This window comes from Mustelus asterias, unplaced genomic scaffold (assembly GCF_964213995.1).
Source record: "Mustelus asterias unplaced genomic scaffold, sMusAst1.hap1.1 HAP1_SCAFFOLD_120, whole genome shotgun sequence".
Lineage (NCBI taxonomy): Eukaryota > Metazoa > Chordata > Chondrichthyes > Carcharhiniformes > Triakidae > Mustelus > Mustelus asterias.
The window spans coordinates 433,105-450,278 of record NW_027590159.1 but is presented as its reverse complement, the minus strand read 5'-3'; the positions used below and the strand labels follow the sequence as shown (position 1 = coordinate 450,278).

At 42.1% G+C, this 17,174-nt stretch overlaps 1 pseudogene; it reads left to right on the top strand.

Moving 5' to 3' along the window:
- The window catches only part of LOC144484610 (Ig heavy chain C region-like), a 36,658-nt pseudogene extending 25,796 nt beyond the window's left edge, over nt 1–10,862 (top strand).
- Nucleotides 10,863–17,174: the final 6,312 nt, after the last annotated feature.

The window sequence follows — 17,174 nt, the reverse complement described above, 5'->3', positions numbered from 1 at the left end:
CACTGCTGTGCGTCGGTGGTGGAGGAAGTAGATGTTTAAAGTGGTGGATGGGATGCCAATATTGCGGTTTGCTTTGTCCTGAAAATTGCCGAATTTCTTGAGTTTTACTTATTGAGACTTGTAGACTTGTAGATGAAAAGACTTCGAGCGATCTGAGTTCAATTATTTGTCACAGAATTCCCAGCCTCTGAATTGCTTATAGCTACTGCATGTATACCTAAACTGGACTGAATCCTCTCCTGGGAATATGTAATGGGACAATGCAGAGGGAGATTTATTTTATATCGGAGCAGTACTGTTACTGACCTGGACTTTTTCAGTGCAGTGGAGAGATGGGTTACTGTTGAATTCCACCCCTGCATGTGGAGACAGAAGCTTTTCCGGTGAGGAATGTGAGTTTCATTGTACATCGTAACTTGTCCTTTGTCACACCTGAGAGACTTTGCCCCGCAAAGTCAACTGAATCAGCAACGAATATATGAAAACGTATCGAGATATCAACGTATGAAAAAAAACTTCCATTAATCGGATCAAATGATGCAAGTTAATTTATTACAAGAATCTTTCTGAACAGCGCAGATATTAATTTGAATAAATTAATTATGTTGAAGCATTTTGTGCATCAGAAAACCATTGAATGTGAGTGACCTGAACTTGAGCACAATTCAGAACGAGGAGGCTTAAATTTATTTTGATAAATTAAATGAACAAATAAGTATTTAATTCTGTTAAAACGCTCCCTTACTCACAAACACAATCACAAACACTCTCGCACACACTCACAATGTTGCTCACACACTGTCTCTGGCGCACAAATTATTTTTCTCACACACTTCACCTTTCACATATATACTCTCCCTCACACGCATACTTTCATACATGCTGTCACATGTTCTCTCTCTCTCACACACACAAACCCTCTGACATACACCATTCATACTTTTTTATACCGAAGGTGTTTTTGAAGCAAAGTCACTATTCTTTGTTTTGGGAAGTGAGGGGGAGTGACGTGGCGTGAGGAAGGGGCATCAGTCAGTTTGAACACAGACAATTTCCAAACTTCCAATGATCTAAGTGAAGTGACAACTTCTTCATCACAAATGGCTGTTGGTTGAGAAATAAATAGTAGCGGAAATAATGGGGAAAATCTCTTCTCTTCAACTATAATCCAAAGCAATGTCAGTTGACATCAGAATGCAATTTTTGTAATGTTGTAGAGAAGGAGAAAAATGTGTGAATTTCAAAACAGGCGCTGGTTCGTAAATGATGGAATTTATAGAATATCAAATGTGGATGCAAGTTTTAACTGGAAAATATAAGGATAAATTTTATAACTGTATCCACATTATGAGTTGTGTGATATCTTGATCACAAATAACAGAGTCTAACTTGTTCAATCGGCCATTCTTTCCCAGCGGCACCGTCTCCGTCCACTCTCTACATATTGGTGTCCTCCTGTCGGCAACACAACGCCGACGGCTCCGTCACCTACGGCTGTTCGGCGATGGACTACTCCCCAGACGTCACCACTCTGATCTGGAAGAAAGATGGGCAGCCGATCACCACTGGATTTAAGACTTACCCGTCAGTGAGAAACACGAAGGGAACCTCCACCCTGAGCAGTTAACCAAAGAACAAAGAACAAAGAACAATACAGTACAGGAACAGGCCCTTCGGCCCTCCAAGCCCGCGCCGCTCCCTGGTCCAAACTAGACCATTCTTTGGTATCCCTCCATTCCCACTCCGTTCATGTGGCTATCTCGATACGTCTTAAACGTTCCCAGTGTGCCCGCCTCCACCACCGTGCCTGGCAGAGCATTCGAGGCCCCCACCACCCTCTGTGTAAAATATGTCCTTCTGATATCCGTGTTAAACCTCCCCCCCACCCCCCTCACTTTGAACCTATGACCCCTCGTGAACGTCACCACCGACCTGGGAAAGAGCTTCCCACCGTTCACCCTATCTATGCCTTTCATAATTTTATACACCTCTATTAGGTCTTCCCTCATCCTCCGTCTTTCCAGTGAGAACAACCCCAGTTTACCCAATCTCTCCTCATAACTAAGCCCCTCCATACCAGGCAACATCCTGGTAAACCTCCTCTGTACTCTCTCCAAAGCCTCCACGTCCTTCTGGTAGTGTGGCGACCAGAACTGGGCGCAGTATTCCAAATGCGGCCGAACCAACGTTCTATACATATGCAACATCAGACCCCAACTTTTATACTCTATGCCCCGTCCTAGAAAGGCAAGCATGCCATATGCCTTCTTCACCACCTTCTCCACCTGTGACGTCACCTTCAAGGATCTGTGGACTTGCACACCCAGGTCCTTCTGCATGTCTAAACCCTTTATGGTTCTGTCATTTATCGTATAGCTCCCCCTACGTTAGCTCTACCAAAATGCATCACTTCGCATTCATCTGCCATTTCTTTGCCCAAATTTCCACCCTATCTATATCCATCTGTAGCCTCTGTCAATGTTCCTCACTATCTGCAAGTCCAGCCAATTTCGTGTCGTCTGCAAACTTACTGATCACCCCAGTTACACCTTCTTCCAGATCGTTTATATAAATCACAAACCATCATCGAGTCAGAGGGAGAATGCAGCAGAATCAACTGTGAGGTTCGACACTTCGGCTTAGTGAAGAGCATTGGAATGCAATGTAAGTATTGTGGAACCTGTGAGAAACAGAACAGCTAAACCTAAATTATAAGTTGTTTGATAGGGTCTTGGTTATAACAAATTTGTGGGACTCTGCAAAGTTATGTTCCTGCAAATTCGAGGTTATTGTCTACTGACATCAAAGTGCATTTGAACAGCAGAATCATCGACAATTTACAGTGTAGATAGAGGCCGTTCAGCCCATAGTGTTTTCACCAGCCAAAAAGTAAACTCTCCGTGCATTCCAATCCCATTTTCCAGCACCAGGTCATTGGCCTTGCCGGTTATAACACTTTACATATTGATACAAGAACCTTTTAATAATTTGCATATTTCAGCCTCATTCACCAACCTAGAAAGTGAATTCCAGATGTCCACTATCATCTGGGTGAAAATGTGTTTCCTCATGTCCCCTCAAATCCTTCTACCAATCGTTGGAAATCTAACCCCCTACCCCACCCCCAGTAATTGAGCCCTCCACTCGAGGAATGAATTATTTCCTGTTCACTCTGTGTAGGTCCCTCATAATTTTGTACACCTCAATTAGGTCATCCATCAGTATCCACTGTTAGAATGAAGATTACCCTCGCCTCTCCGAACTTTCATCAGATCTGCAATTTTCAAGCCCAAGTAACATTCTTGTAAATCTATCCTGAATTTCTCCATAATAATTATGACCTTCCTGCGATATGATCCCCAGAACTGCGCACAAGCCAAAACTGTGGCTTAAACAGCATTTTAAACAGTTCTATCAAAATACCCGTGATTTTGTCATCAATAACTTGCCCAGTGAATGAAAGCATTCAATATGATTCGTTTGACCATGTTGTCCTCCTGTGCTACATTGAAACATAGAAATAAAGAATTTTTGAGCAGGTGTAAGGTCCTTTGAGCCAGCTCTGCCATTCAATGCGATCATCACTGAACATCCAACTCAATAGCCTGATCCTCCCCGTTCCTCTCATGTCCTTTGACCAGTGGACATGCACGCAAAGTCTCACACTTGCTCAATCCCTCTCTATCTTTCTGTTTATTGAACACTCCTCTGCTTTGCTATCCCTCTCAAAAAATATCAACTCGGATTTTTCCAGATTAAATTCCATTTGTCACCTTTTTTTTGCACTCAAACAAACCATTGATATCATTCTGTTGTCCATAACTAGCCTGTTAAGGATACAAGAACTCGAACTGTTGCTATTAATTTACTAATGAAAAGAACGCTGAACATGCATTTCTTGAAGGGAAAATCCCGCCAATCGTTATCCTCACTGTGAGTCCCAGTGAAGAAATCACAAGCAGGAAATTTGCAACCATCCTCAGTTCAATCATCGATTTCTAGCCAAAGTCAATGACGGTGAAGTGGCTGAAGAATGGACAGCCCATGGATTCAGGAATTGTCATCTCTCCCGCCTGGGAAGTGAACGGGAACTTCTCAGCGAGCAGTCGGCTGACAGTCTCCGCTGGGGAATGGTTCAGCAACGCGGTCTATACCTGCCAGGTCACTCATCAAGGGCTCACCCACATTCAAATAATCATCGGATCTCTGGGTATGAGACACAAACAATATATCACTTTGCACTCCGATGTTAATCAAAATCAGGCATTAATTAAAATTATTACCAAGCATAGAAAAATTTGGCTTAACTGCCATATAGTTTGTGTTTCATGTTGAAGTAAAAACCATATTTAGAGTTGGTCACCATTCAGGATTTTAAAATAACAACAAGTGATATTTCCCTCTAGTTTGATATCAAAAAGTGGGACAGGTGGACTTGGTATCAGCTTTATCCTCAGACAGTTGATAATATTTAGAGAGAGAGAGAGAGACAGTGGGCGTCTGACACTCTTGTACAGGTAATAACTTCAGGGTAAAATGTTGGAAAATGTCTTCATATTATATATAAATCATCGGTCAGTACTGCCTTCTTGAGATCAGAAATGGTATATTTGCAATGCAGATTCATTAGAATGATACCGGTGCCGAACTACTTTAACAATGAGAATAGTTTTCACAGACCAAGCAGGTTTTCCATTGTGTATCAAAGGTTGCGGTCGCCTTCAGTGGTGGTGGCAGTATCGTTGGTTAATATCTTAAAGTTGATTTATTTCTGTTTAGAAAGTGAAGGCTGAATACTGCTGTCCTGATGCTGAAGATGGAACTTGTGTTGATTTTCATTATTCATTCACAGATCCTCCCCAGTGCCTTGAATCCACAGTGACGATACTGCCACCACCACTGAAGGCGACCGCAACCTTAGCCTGGGTCATTTCTAATGCTCCTTCTGGAGTCAACGTGTCCTGGATCCAAGAGAAGAAGCATTTGAAATCAGAGATTGCCGACCAGTCTGGAGAAGATTCTGAGGTCAGCAACTTAAACATCTCGACACAAGCCTGGCTGAGTGGGGCTGTGTTTGACTGCGTGGTGAGCCATCAGGATCTGCCGACTCCTTTCAGAAATACCATCCACAAGAAAACAGGTGGGTGGAGAGGTTGAAGTGATTAGTGAGTCATTGTTTCTATTTCGAGTGTAAATGCAAAGGTCAATATTTACTATTCAGTGTATTTCTGATTTATCCTGATTGGCATTTCCACTAACCAAGCACTTTGTGCCTGGAGACTTTAAGGGGAGAATGAGAAATAGAAAAATGAAAAATGAATTGACGGCCATGGTGATGGTTTTAGATGGAATAAGGTGGGAGGAACCGAGTGTGAATCTTGAACACAAACACAGGCCAGCAGGACTGAATGGCCTGTATCGATATTGTTAACTTTATCAATATTTCGAGACCAACCCGCTAAGTGCTCAGGAAAAATATTTTTGTTCACCTCTGTTCTGAGCTGGGAAACTGGACAGGTCACAAAATGAAAAATGGAAACCTTTAAAATCCAACACAAAGCACATTTCTCTCATATCTGACCAGCGGTTTCATTGTATCCGGCATTTTCCAGTTTATTGTGTTACGATACTGTATCTTTATGAAATAGTAGCAGTTTGTTTTTCTATGATCGGAACTGCTCTGTCTGTACGCAGCAGCCTAATTGATCTTAATTGCTGCAATGTCTGTTTTGGTCTGAACAAGTGCAGATTCTGTTCTTTTGTGTTTTCCCTTGGGATATTGCAAACTGGGGCTTGATTAGCTTGATGGATAGGTAAGGTCTTATGATTGAGTGAAGCTAGATTTCACAGAGAACTCAAGGCAGTTTGCTTTTGGGATCTTTAGGTCGAGGTTGCTTCCTCTGCAACTCTTGCTCTGTCTGAAGTGGAGACTGAAATCCGCCAAGAAATAAGCCTTTTTCTCCGGGATTCTTCTGTTTGGGAGTTGCTGCACGAGAATTAACAGACAGGTGTCTGTCTGGATCACTCTTCAGAAGTGTCAAAAGGCTGGAAATCTAGTGCCCATTTAAGCATCTGTTAACTAGCTGTTAAGAATTACATGATGCCGTATTTAAGTACTTTAATTGGTAAACTTATGCCAGTTCTTTTGGTTATTTTTGAACTGTGTTGTTAAATAATGTTTGTTTTGACAAAAGCTTCCTAGTGGGACACTTGAATCATACCTGGATTGAAACACCTTATACTCACCCTAATGCCAAATCAGATGTCAAAGTTAGGGTCGAGGCTAACTTCATAAAATACCTTGGAATTTCATATCAGGTCCTTAACAATTGACATTTATTATACATTGTCTGCAGATCCAAATCCGCGGGAACCATCCATCTTTATCCCCCTGCCCTCGGCAGAAGAAGCCTTCACTCAGAGATTCATTTACCTCAGCTGCTTAGTGAGAGGTTTCTCCCCCCCAGACATCTTCGTCAAGTGGACCGTCAATGGCAAGCTGGTGAATCCTGGGAACTACAAGAACACCGAGGTGGTGGCGGAGAACGGCAATAGCTCCTACTTCATGTCCAGCCTGTTATCCATTGCAGCAGAAGAGTGGGCCAGCGACATTTCTTACTCCTGTGTGGTGGGACAGGAAGCCTTCCCCTTGAAGACCATCATCAGAACGGCTAAGAAATCCAGCGGTAAACCCAGTTTTGTGAAGATTGCGCTGATGAACACCGTTCATTAATGTCAGTAAAAATCTGTCGGTTGTGTTTCGAGACGCAATAAAAATAATAACGTTTTTTTCCCCCTTCTACCTGTGAGATAAACATAAAACTTGCTCATTAATCTTGCTTCCAGTGTTAGCCACGAGAATAAAAACTGCTCCCCTGACGGAAGTTACTTGCCAGTCTCTTGCCTTAGGCTCAGAAAACCTGCGCTCCAAATTGCGTTGGAGCACCAAATAACGACAAATTGATGATAATTAATTCCATGATCCCGCTGAGTAACTTCAGCAACGTTCATCCAGTTACTGGTGATGTGCAGTCACTTTAAAATATAGACGATTCGTTTCTCGTGTTGTCAACTCCATCAAAGCTTTGATCACTTCTACGTTGCCGCATGGCGCCCAGTGGGAACTGAAGTCAAAGCAACATAAGAAAAAGAAATGAAGCTATCCTCCCCCGCCGTCGCTGGGACACTGGTCTACTTAACCCACAGATACGCACTTCCCAAACAGACAGGGGATAAAAGGAAATCATGAACTCACTGTCTTCCCACGTCTCCACTCACCCACCAGAGATTGTAAAGAAAATGGCCATTGTTAATCCATTATTCTCAATCTGTCATGACGAGAGACAGGAGAAAGGGCAATTGTTAACCCATTATACTGACTCTGGCACCAGAGAGAGAGGAGGAAGTGCTTTTGCTAGCCCATTATACTCACTCTGGCACCAGAGACAGGGGTAAGGGCAATTGTAAACCAATTATACTCCGATCCGCCAAGCAGAGAAATTAGAAAGGAACCTATTATGTACAGTCAGCTGCTATTGGTTCAAATCTGTTAAAAGTATGATGCATTAAATTCTAGCTACCCAAAACTTCACCAGTGAATGAAGCCCACCCGATTTTTCCTGTTCTAAATTTGAATTGTTCTTTCGTTCAGTTTGTTGTCACATTGCAGCTCACATTACACTACATGTCTTCAGAATGAGGCCACTATTCTGTTAATATACTCTGGCAGGGCCAGTTCCGGTTCATTGTACTCGGTGAAACTTGGAGCAGTAATGATCATTTTCAATTGCTGACACACAGAAAACAGATAAACACAGGCATGTATATCACCACAAACACGCTCACAGACCGAGAAGCAAATACAAACGTAAACATCAATAAATCATTACCTCTCGCAAATTAAAAAAAAACCATTCGTTTAAGACGATCATACACATTGACACACATACACTCGCAATAAAAAACTCAAACAGGCATTCACAAACACAGGCCAACAGATTCTCAGACCCAAGCATAGCCAAAATAGTGAGCATACTCTGACTGTGAAAAACACCCATTAGCAGACCCATTGGCAGAAAGCGAGAGATACAAATGATTCAACACATATGTGCGCACATACACATGAGTGAAATCTATATCAAATGTACACACAAGGACAAAAACATTACAATATTCATAAACACACCGGCACACAAACTGAGTCATAAACATATGAACATATGAGCCCACAGTAACACACTCAATAACACCTAAATATGGACTCCAGCACATAAACACTCACTGCCTAACATTAACAGTCAAATACACACACAAGCAGAAATATTAAAACATACATTGATGCATAGGAATGGACAAACATAAAATATGCCCATTGACGCGGACTAATAAATACACATAATGCACATCATTTTCATATGAAAACATTAACAATCAAATATTCATATGGTAGTACAGAAGTTGCGTATCGCTGAAAAGGAGACATGTTGAAGCTGTACATATTGCACTCACCAGGCTCTTCACAAGAATAATAAATATAAAAGAAACACCAATTTATAATTCTTCGGAAGAAAGTGGTGAGTGTTGTGCAACTAACTGTGTTAAAAGCTGCTTTTCAGACAGAAATAACTGTACAGACATTGTGTCTGTTCCATCTGAACAAAGTAGACGACAGAACACTCTGATTCATTCCTCAGAGCAATGTCTTCACCAATCAGGGTTAAAGTGCCTTGTCTGAATTTAAACAAAGCTTGGCAGTTAACTGTCAACCAACGATTCACAGGTACATTCGCCCTGGAACCCCTCTACCAATCACAGTTTACTTGCCAACCAATCTGCACTCTTTTGTCATGAAGTATAAATTATTGCTGCATTTACATTTGATCTTCGTACAATTGTCCTCTGACTGCAAGATGGGAAGCTTCGAAAAGTCTCTTTTTCACATATTTATATGGACATGCGCGCACGTAACACCTTCCCACACACAGGGACACACAATCAAAGAATAAAGCAGGTCAGCATTATCCTCCTACACACATATACAAAGACTAAAACACAAACCAAAACGGAAGGCTATAGGGACAATTAATATTGAAGTCGGTTTCCTAAGAGACACATTTTGTAAAACGTGATTTCAATACATATTGGCCTGTCAAAGGCTGAAAACGTTCTCCTTTAGAAACTGACGTGAATAAATTATTTGCCAAACCTACACAAACAAAAAATGTAATTCTTCCGATCTATTACCTGTTATCATTTACAATACCACAATAAATGGCTATCTGTACTTTTCTCTAAAATCTTCTTGGTAGATCAGGAGTAAATAGAAAATACTATCAGTGACACAGTTGTTAGCTCTGCTGCCTCACAGATGCAGGGACACCGGTTTAATTCGGGCCTTAGGTGGCTGTCTGTGTGGAGTTTACACATTCTTCCTGTGTGTCTGCATAGGTTTCCTCTGAGTACTCTGGTTTCTGCCCACAATCCAAAGATGAGCAGGTTAGCTGGATTGATGTTGCTAACTTGCACGTCGTGTCCCAAGATATTTAGGTTACATGGATTAGCCATGGGGAATATGAGGAGTTACGGGGATATGGCGGCAGAGAGCTTGGGTAATGCACCTTTGCCAAGAGTTGGTGCAGACTTGATGGCCGAATGGCCTCTTCTGGACAGTAGGGATTATATGACTAGACAAGAGGCCAAATGTGAGTTACTTTAATATTTAATACGATCATGCCTGATATTGCGTCCTACTCCAATTTCCCACCCATTCCCCATGTCCTTTGCTTACCTGAAAAACCAAAAGTATGTCTACTTCAGCCCTAAACATATTCCACAGTGGGCAACAGTCCTCTAGGGCAAATAACGTCCGAGATTCATAATCCTAAGTAAGGGAGTGACTCCTTATCTCAGCCCTAAACTACAACCCACATATCCAAAGGCTATGCCCCATTATTGTGGATTCCAGAACCAGAGGAAACAATCTCTCAGTGTCTGTCATGTCAAACCCATTGGGATGATTTCGTTTCAATGCGATCTCCTCTAATTCATTTGAAGTAGAGAGAATACGCTCACAACGGCAGACACCGGCGATGCACAAATGGAACCAGAGGCAAAGGTCGAGCTGGTAGAGATGATCCAGTATCCTCTGGGGAAGAGGCTCCAAATATTCATAATCATAATAAAGGAATGCCTCGTCATCTCAGACCTAAGTTAACTCATAATTATCCAAGGGATATGCCCTTTGGAACCAGCGGAAACGACATTTCAGTGTCTAGCTTGTCAAATCCTTTCGGATTATTTTGTTTCCATGTGATCTCCTCTCATTGTTCTAAGCTGGGGAGAATGTAGACCCAAGTCACTCAGTCCATATTAGTTAACTTCACCTGTTTAGTCTTCAGAGTATTGTTTAGTGACAGTTGGCAGAAAATTACACCAGACTAAATGGACGCCTAAGATTGAGGAATAACATGTATTTGCGAAAACGGGCTGTATGAGGAAAATAAAAGAAGAACGGTTGTGGACATTGTAACACCTTATCTTGCTGAGAGAGGTTAACTTAATAATATATGTATTGAAAATTGCATTATGCGATTAAGTTAATAACAGATAGGATTGAAAATTATATCAGAAAACAACATAATACCTTGAAGAAATAAAAGACGAGCAACCAAAATAATAACCTAGGTTAACAGAAGAACTAAAAGTGTCCCCTATATCATCCCGTAGATTCCACAGAGTCCATCAGGATTGCAGTCAAGGAGGATGATAACAGCAACATCTGGACAACCGCTTCTACATTCATAGTCCTGTTCTTCCTAAGCATGTCCTACAGCGCTGCAGTCACTCTGTTGAAGGTGAGATGATTCAATCTACTCACATTTGAATCAGATAGGAGAAGATTGAAAAATGTCCAGAAGTCTCAATTAATAAGAGCTTTCAGTTAAATGTCTCAAAGACATAAAACGGCTGTTTAGTCATTTTATTTCTCTTTGGAGGTGGAGTAATTGATTGAGTTTCGGAAATCGTGTGGTATTTACCCATCCGTTTATTCACAAAATGGTGCTGTGGAATTAAAGTACGTTATCATCGTGATCCTCAAAGTTATAGTGCCTCCAGTGAACAGATCCGAATCCAAAATCGAGGTTGCAATATAAGCTGGATTTCTGTTACTTTTTTTTAATTGAATGAGATAATCATGTCGATAGTATGATTGTATCTTTGAGTGTCGCCATTGTTTGAATTGATTTGTAAACTAATGATGATGTTAAAATGCCGGCATTGGACTGGAGTGTGCACAGTAATAAGTCTCACAAAACCAGGTTAAAGTGCAACGGGTTTATTTGATATCACAAGCTTTCGGAGCGCTGCTCCTTCATCAAGTGAGTCACCTGATGAAGGAGCAGCTCTCCAAAAGCTCATGATACCAAATAAACATTTTGGGCTTTAACCTGGTGTTGTGAGACTTCGTATTGTTAATTAGTCGTTATTTCTCATTAGCATTGTTCACTGCATTTTATGTCGAGGCCCCGTTTTTTTCTCTCCAGTTTGAGATAGTTTTAGACAATTGGCTGTTTAAACGATCAATATTCTGTTCTCATTGTGACGCTCAGTTTGTATATTCACCTGGGGTCAACTTTAAATTATATGTTTCCATAAAGTGTTCTCTATGAAATTGTAAATAAATCTTGAATTACAAAGTACGTAATGTCGAGGTTGTTAACTGCCTAGCTGCACGACATATCCTAATTGCGCTATTTTCAAAACCGAACGCCCCTTCTCTCATGCCGCCGCTTTTAACCCACACAGCTTTTTATTCAATCCTGTTTGGATTTTTATCGAACCTACTACACTTCAGTGAAGGAGCCGCTGTGTCACCCAGTGTTCCATCTACACCTGCCTTTTGTTATAAAGTGGCGGAAGCTGATTGACGGCACAGTCAGCATTTCTGACTTTTTCACATAATAGCCTGTCACATTCACACATCGGTTTCCATGACAGAGCAGGGGCATGCTGACCTGACTGAATGCACTGTATTGAAGCATGCGGTTAATTCTGCATTGTCCCATCAAATATCCCCAAGGCAGACATGGCACTACATTCGAACCGAACGCTGACACACCAGGAATCACAAGCCACGGGAATGATTCTCAGAGCCCGGAGCAGAACTCATGCGAATAATTTAATATCCAATTCTCCCATAAAGATACACACTTAAGTTCTCCACTCTTCTCTGGGGGCACAACAAGGCTGAGGTGGGACCTGATTTGATTTGGTTTGATTTGATTTATTGTTGTCACATGTATTAACGTACAGTGAAAAGTATTGTTTCTTGCGCGCTATACAGACAAAACATACCGTTCATAGAGAATGAAATGAGAGAGTGCAGAATGTAGTCTTACAGTCATAGCTAGGGTGTAGAGAAAGATCAATTTAATGCAAGTCAATTCCATTCAAAAGTCTGACAGCCGCAAGGAAGAAGCTGTTCTTGAGTCGGTGGGTACGTGACGTCAGACTTTTGTATCTTTTTCCCGAAGGACGATTGAGGTGTATGAGGTTACGAGGAGCATGGACAGGGTGGATAGGAAGCAGCTGCTACCCTGATTTGAAGGGTCAATAAAGAGGGGGCATAATGTTACGGTGAGGTGCCGAAAGTTTACTGGGGTTTTGAGGAAAATGTTTTCACCCAGAGGCTGGTGGGAGACCGAAATGCACTGCCTTGGTGGGTAGTAGATGAGGCATTCATCACAACCTATTAAAATGTATGAACACCAGCAATACCATAACATTCAAAGCTCTGGGCCAAATGCTGGAAAGTGGGATTCGTGTACATGGGTGGCACAGTGGTTAGCACTGCTGTCTCACAGCACCACGGACCTGGATTCGATTCCCGGCTTCAGTCACCGTCCGTGTGGAGTTTGCACGTTTTCCCCATGTCTGCGTGGGTTTCCTCCCGGTGCTCCGGTTTCCACCCACAATTTGAAAGACGTGCTGGTTAGGGTGCATTGACCCGAACAAGCGCCGGAATGTGGCGATTAAGGGGCTTTCTCAGTAACTTCATTTGAATGTTAATGTAAGCCTTACTTTTGACTAATAAATAAACTTTATTCTGCAACAATATCAATGTAATTGAAGGCAAACGTTGTTTTTGTGGTTTGCATGGTGACGTGGGTGAGTGGGTCTAATGCACTCGATGACGACTCTAGTCTTGATGGACGTATGTTTTTGACTCCCACTCCTGCCAAAGTTTATTTTGTTTAGATTTTAAATCTTTTCAGTCAAGCCATTGGAGTGGATAAGTAGCAGCATAATTTTAAGTGGATTGTACGATGTTTTAATTTGCCGTGGAGAACAAGGAGAGACAACACGAATTTGAACTGATGTGGAAAAGGGAGCGTGTGTAGAACCAGTTAAAGTGATCTTCCAGTGAACTGACATGGACAAGATGGGCGGAATAGCGAGCTGCTCTCCTGCAGCCAAGATGATATTATATGAAAAGCACGTGCATGACCATGTATTTGAGTATTTGAGGACTGGTGGTTTCGGCGATGAATTAGAAATCCTTCGGGGGTGAGGGTGTTCTGCCCACACATATTCCAATCCTGCCGATATTACTGAGGATCGGCCAAGGCTCGGGAGTTCAGATGCCCTATATCTTCTCCTTTGCTTATGTACCATTGCAGTAAAAACAACAGCCAAGGCAAGTGTTAACTGTTCAATCAGCGGGGAAGAGTCATCTACGATGCTGTAAATCATAGTTTGAAGAACAGCTGAACGATTGAAGAACAATTGAGCGAAGTTAGTGGCTTTCTTGTGTACTGGATGCATGTCTCTCCTCAGGCCTCGGTCACTTCCGGTGTACATGTTTTTGTGTGTTCCTCCAACTATGTCAATGCAGCTCAGTTCTCCATTTTTACCAATCTAAATATTTTTTTCACATTAGGTAAACAGCATCATATGAATGTGCTTTTCAGATAAAACAATAAATGCACATCGTTAAAGAGGAATTGATTTCGGTTTCATTTTGAGAGGAGATTCTTCAGTGTCTAAGTGAAAATGGAAAGTTTCAATGCTCCTTACTTTGTAGCAACATTTGAGCAATGTTGGTCAACAATGGGCAACATTTAAATGTTGGCACTGAATCATTGTGGTGAATGCTTGACTCAATTCGTTTGTAAAGTCCTTGGATCTGCACCTTAACTGCTGTAATTTGCAGGGCAATAAGCCGTGTGCAGGAAAATAGGATTAGAACCGGTGTCCTTGGATCAGCATGGAAAGAATCGGCCAAATGCCACTTCTGTTCTGTATCATTTCTATGGTTCTATCTTTCCATGGATACATCGAGAGGATGAATGTGTAAATAGCCCAAACAGAAATTCCTGTGGTATTGGGATTTTATAAAATGCGTTCAGGGGATGTGGGGATCGCTGGCCTATTCACAACTGCCCTCCATTTCGGAGGGTATTTCAGAATCAGCTGCATTGTTGTGGGTCTGAAGTCACATGTAGGCTAGACGAGGTAAGGACATTACCTTCCCTAAAGGACATCAATGAACCAGACCGGGTTTTACGACAATCGTTTCATAGTCATCATTAGACCTTTAATTCCATATTTTTGAATTCAGTTGTCACCATCTGCCATCGTAGGATTCGAGCACGTGTCTCCAGACCATTACAGTGGGTTTCTGGATAATTAATCCAGTGACAATACCTCCAGGCCACCACCTCCACATTTTGATTGCGGCCATACCTCAACAACTACAGGAAAACAAAAGCTCAATCGCAAATGTTACAGGAACAGAAAGCCTATTATTACCGTGATAGCTTCGAATGTCCGAAGTTATTTTCTTCGATGGGCTGGTAGAAGGGAGGGAAGCAGCAGAGGCAACTGATCAGGTTGTCTCAATCTTAGTGACAAGAACGCTCCATGAGCTCCTCACTCTTGTTGTTGGAGGTGAGGATGGAGAAGACAAGGGAGATATTGAAAGAGCGAGTACACTATGTTTAACATTACTTTGAAATTTTATCAAAAATGTCAGCACCCATGATTGGGCGGTGGTTGATTAACATCGTCAGAAACATACCTCCGAAAGCTGTCAGGAGCCAATTAAATACTTTCATGTTGCAATGTACGAAATGCAGCGGCAAATATGCACTTAGCATTATTTTTTTTAAAAATAGGAAAATGGAACAGATAAGTGTATCAATATTGTGAAATAAAGAATAATTGTATCCCCTGGAAGCTGGAGAGGCCACTTTCTGTTCTTTTTGCTAATTGCGACCGGGTAACCTTGTGTATTCCATCTGGGACGGCAGACACAGTGTTTTTTTGTAAGTATTTTAAGGGCAGGAAGGTAGCCAGAGAAAGAATGGGAGCATTTGGGGCCAAAGTGGCAATCTGTGTGTGAAACTGAAGCTGTAGGTAAGATATTAAATGGATATTTTGCATGTGTTCACCATGGAGAAGCGGGATATAGGTATATAAAGCAAGGAAAAGACTGATGAAATTGAACAGATTGATATTGAGAGGAAGGAGGTCTTAGCCGTTGTAACGGGTTTAAAAGTGGATAAATCTCCAGGCCCAATCCTCGGCAGCTGTGTGAGGCAAGGGCGGAGATTACAGGGACCTGGCACTAATTTTTATAACTTCCCTGGCTAAAGCCGAGATGCCAGAGGGGAAGAGGACAATTAATGCGGCACCATTATTCAATAAAGTGTGCAGGGGATAAAAACAGATCATTTCCGGCCTGTGAGTCTAATGTCAGGGGAAGAGAAACTATTGGACACATTTCTGAGGGACAGAATTAATCACCACTTGGTGAGGCAGGATTAACCGAGTGAAGTCATCATGGCTTTGTCAGGGGAGATCGTGCCGGAGAAATATGACTGAAACTTTCGAAGAGGTGACTAGAATTGTAGATGAGAGAAGTGCAGTTAATGTGGACTAAATGGACTTCAGGCTTTTGACAAGATCGCAAATGGGAGCGTGATCAAGCAGGTAAGAACGCATGATATTCAGAGCAATTTGGCAAATTGGATCCAAAATTGGCTGAGTGGCAGGAGGCAGAGGATGATGGTCGAAGGTTGTTCCTGTGACTGGAAGCCTGTGTCCAGTGGTGTACTGCAGGGATCGATGCTGGGCCCCTTGCTGTTTGTCGTGTACATTAGTGATCTAGAGTTGAATGTGAAGGGGAGCCAGCGGTGGATGATCAGTAAGATTGCAGGTGAAACAAAAATAGTGTTGTGGTAAACGGTAAGGAGGAAAGCCATAGATTACCAGATGATACGGATGGGCTGGTCAGATGGGCAGAAAAGAGGCAACTGGAATTGAACTCTCAAAAGCGTAACGTCATACATTTCGGGAGGGCTTACAAGTCATGGGAATGCACAATGAACGGTAGGACGTTTGGATGTACAAAAAAACCATAGAGTCCTTGTGGTCCATATCCAAAGATTCGTGAAGCCAGCAGGACAGATAGATGAAGTGGTTAAGAGTTCACATGGTGTACTTGCCTTTATTAGCAGAGGCATAGATGAAAAGAGCACAGAGTTTATGCTGGAGCTGAATAAAACTCTCATTATGCCACGGCTAGAGTACCATGTGCATTTCGGTTCGCTGCACATACAGATGTGGTTGTAGTAGAAAGGATATTAAGGGGATTCAACAGGATGCTGCCTGGGCTGAAGTTTTCAGCGATGAAAAGAGGCTGGATAGGCTGGGATTATTTTCCTTAAAGTGGAGAAGACTGAGAGGAACCTCACTGATTTGTACCAAACTATGAGGGAAATAGATAATCCAGATGAGAATAACTATTCCCCTTAGTAGAGGTGTCAATAACCAGCGGCATCGACCTCAGGAAAGGAGCATGATATTGAAAGGGGACCTGCAGAAAAACTTTTTAGCCAGAGGGTGGCGGGAATCGGGAACTCACTGCCTGAAAGTATGGCAGGGGAAAGAACCCTCACATTTCAGAAGCATTTAGATGAACATTTGAAACGTCATAGCATGCAAGGAAGCGAACCAACTGTTGCAAAATGGGATTTGATTCTATAGGTGTTTTATAGCCGAAGGGCCTCTTTCCATGCTGGAAATCTCCATCACTACATATCTCCTCCAGGAAGTTAGCAACTGTGATAACTCAGCATTCATTCAGAGCAACAACGGGGGCTGTGGGCACT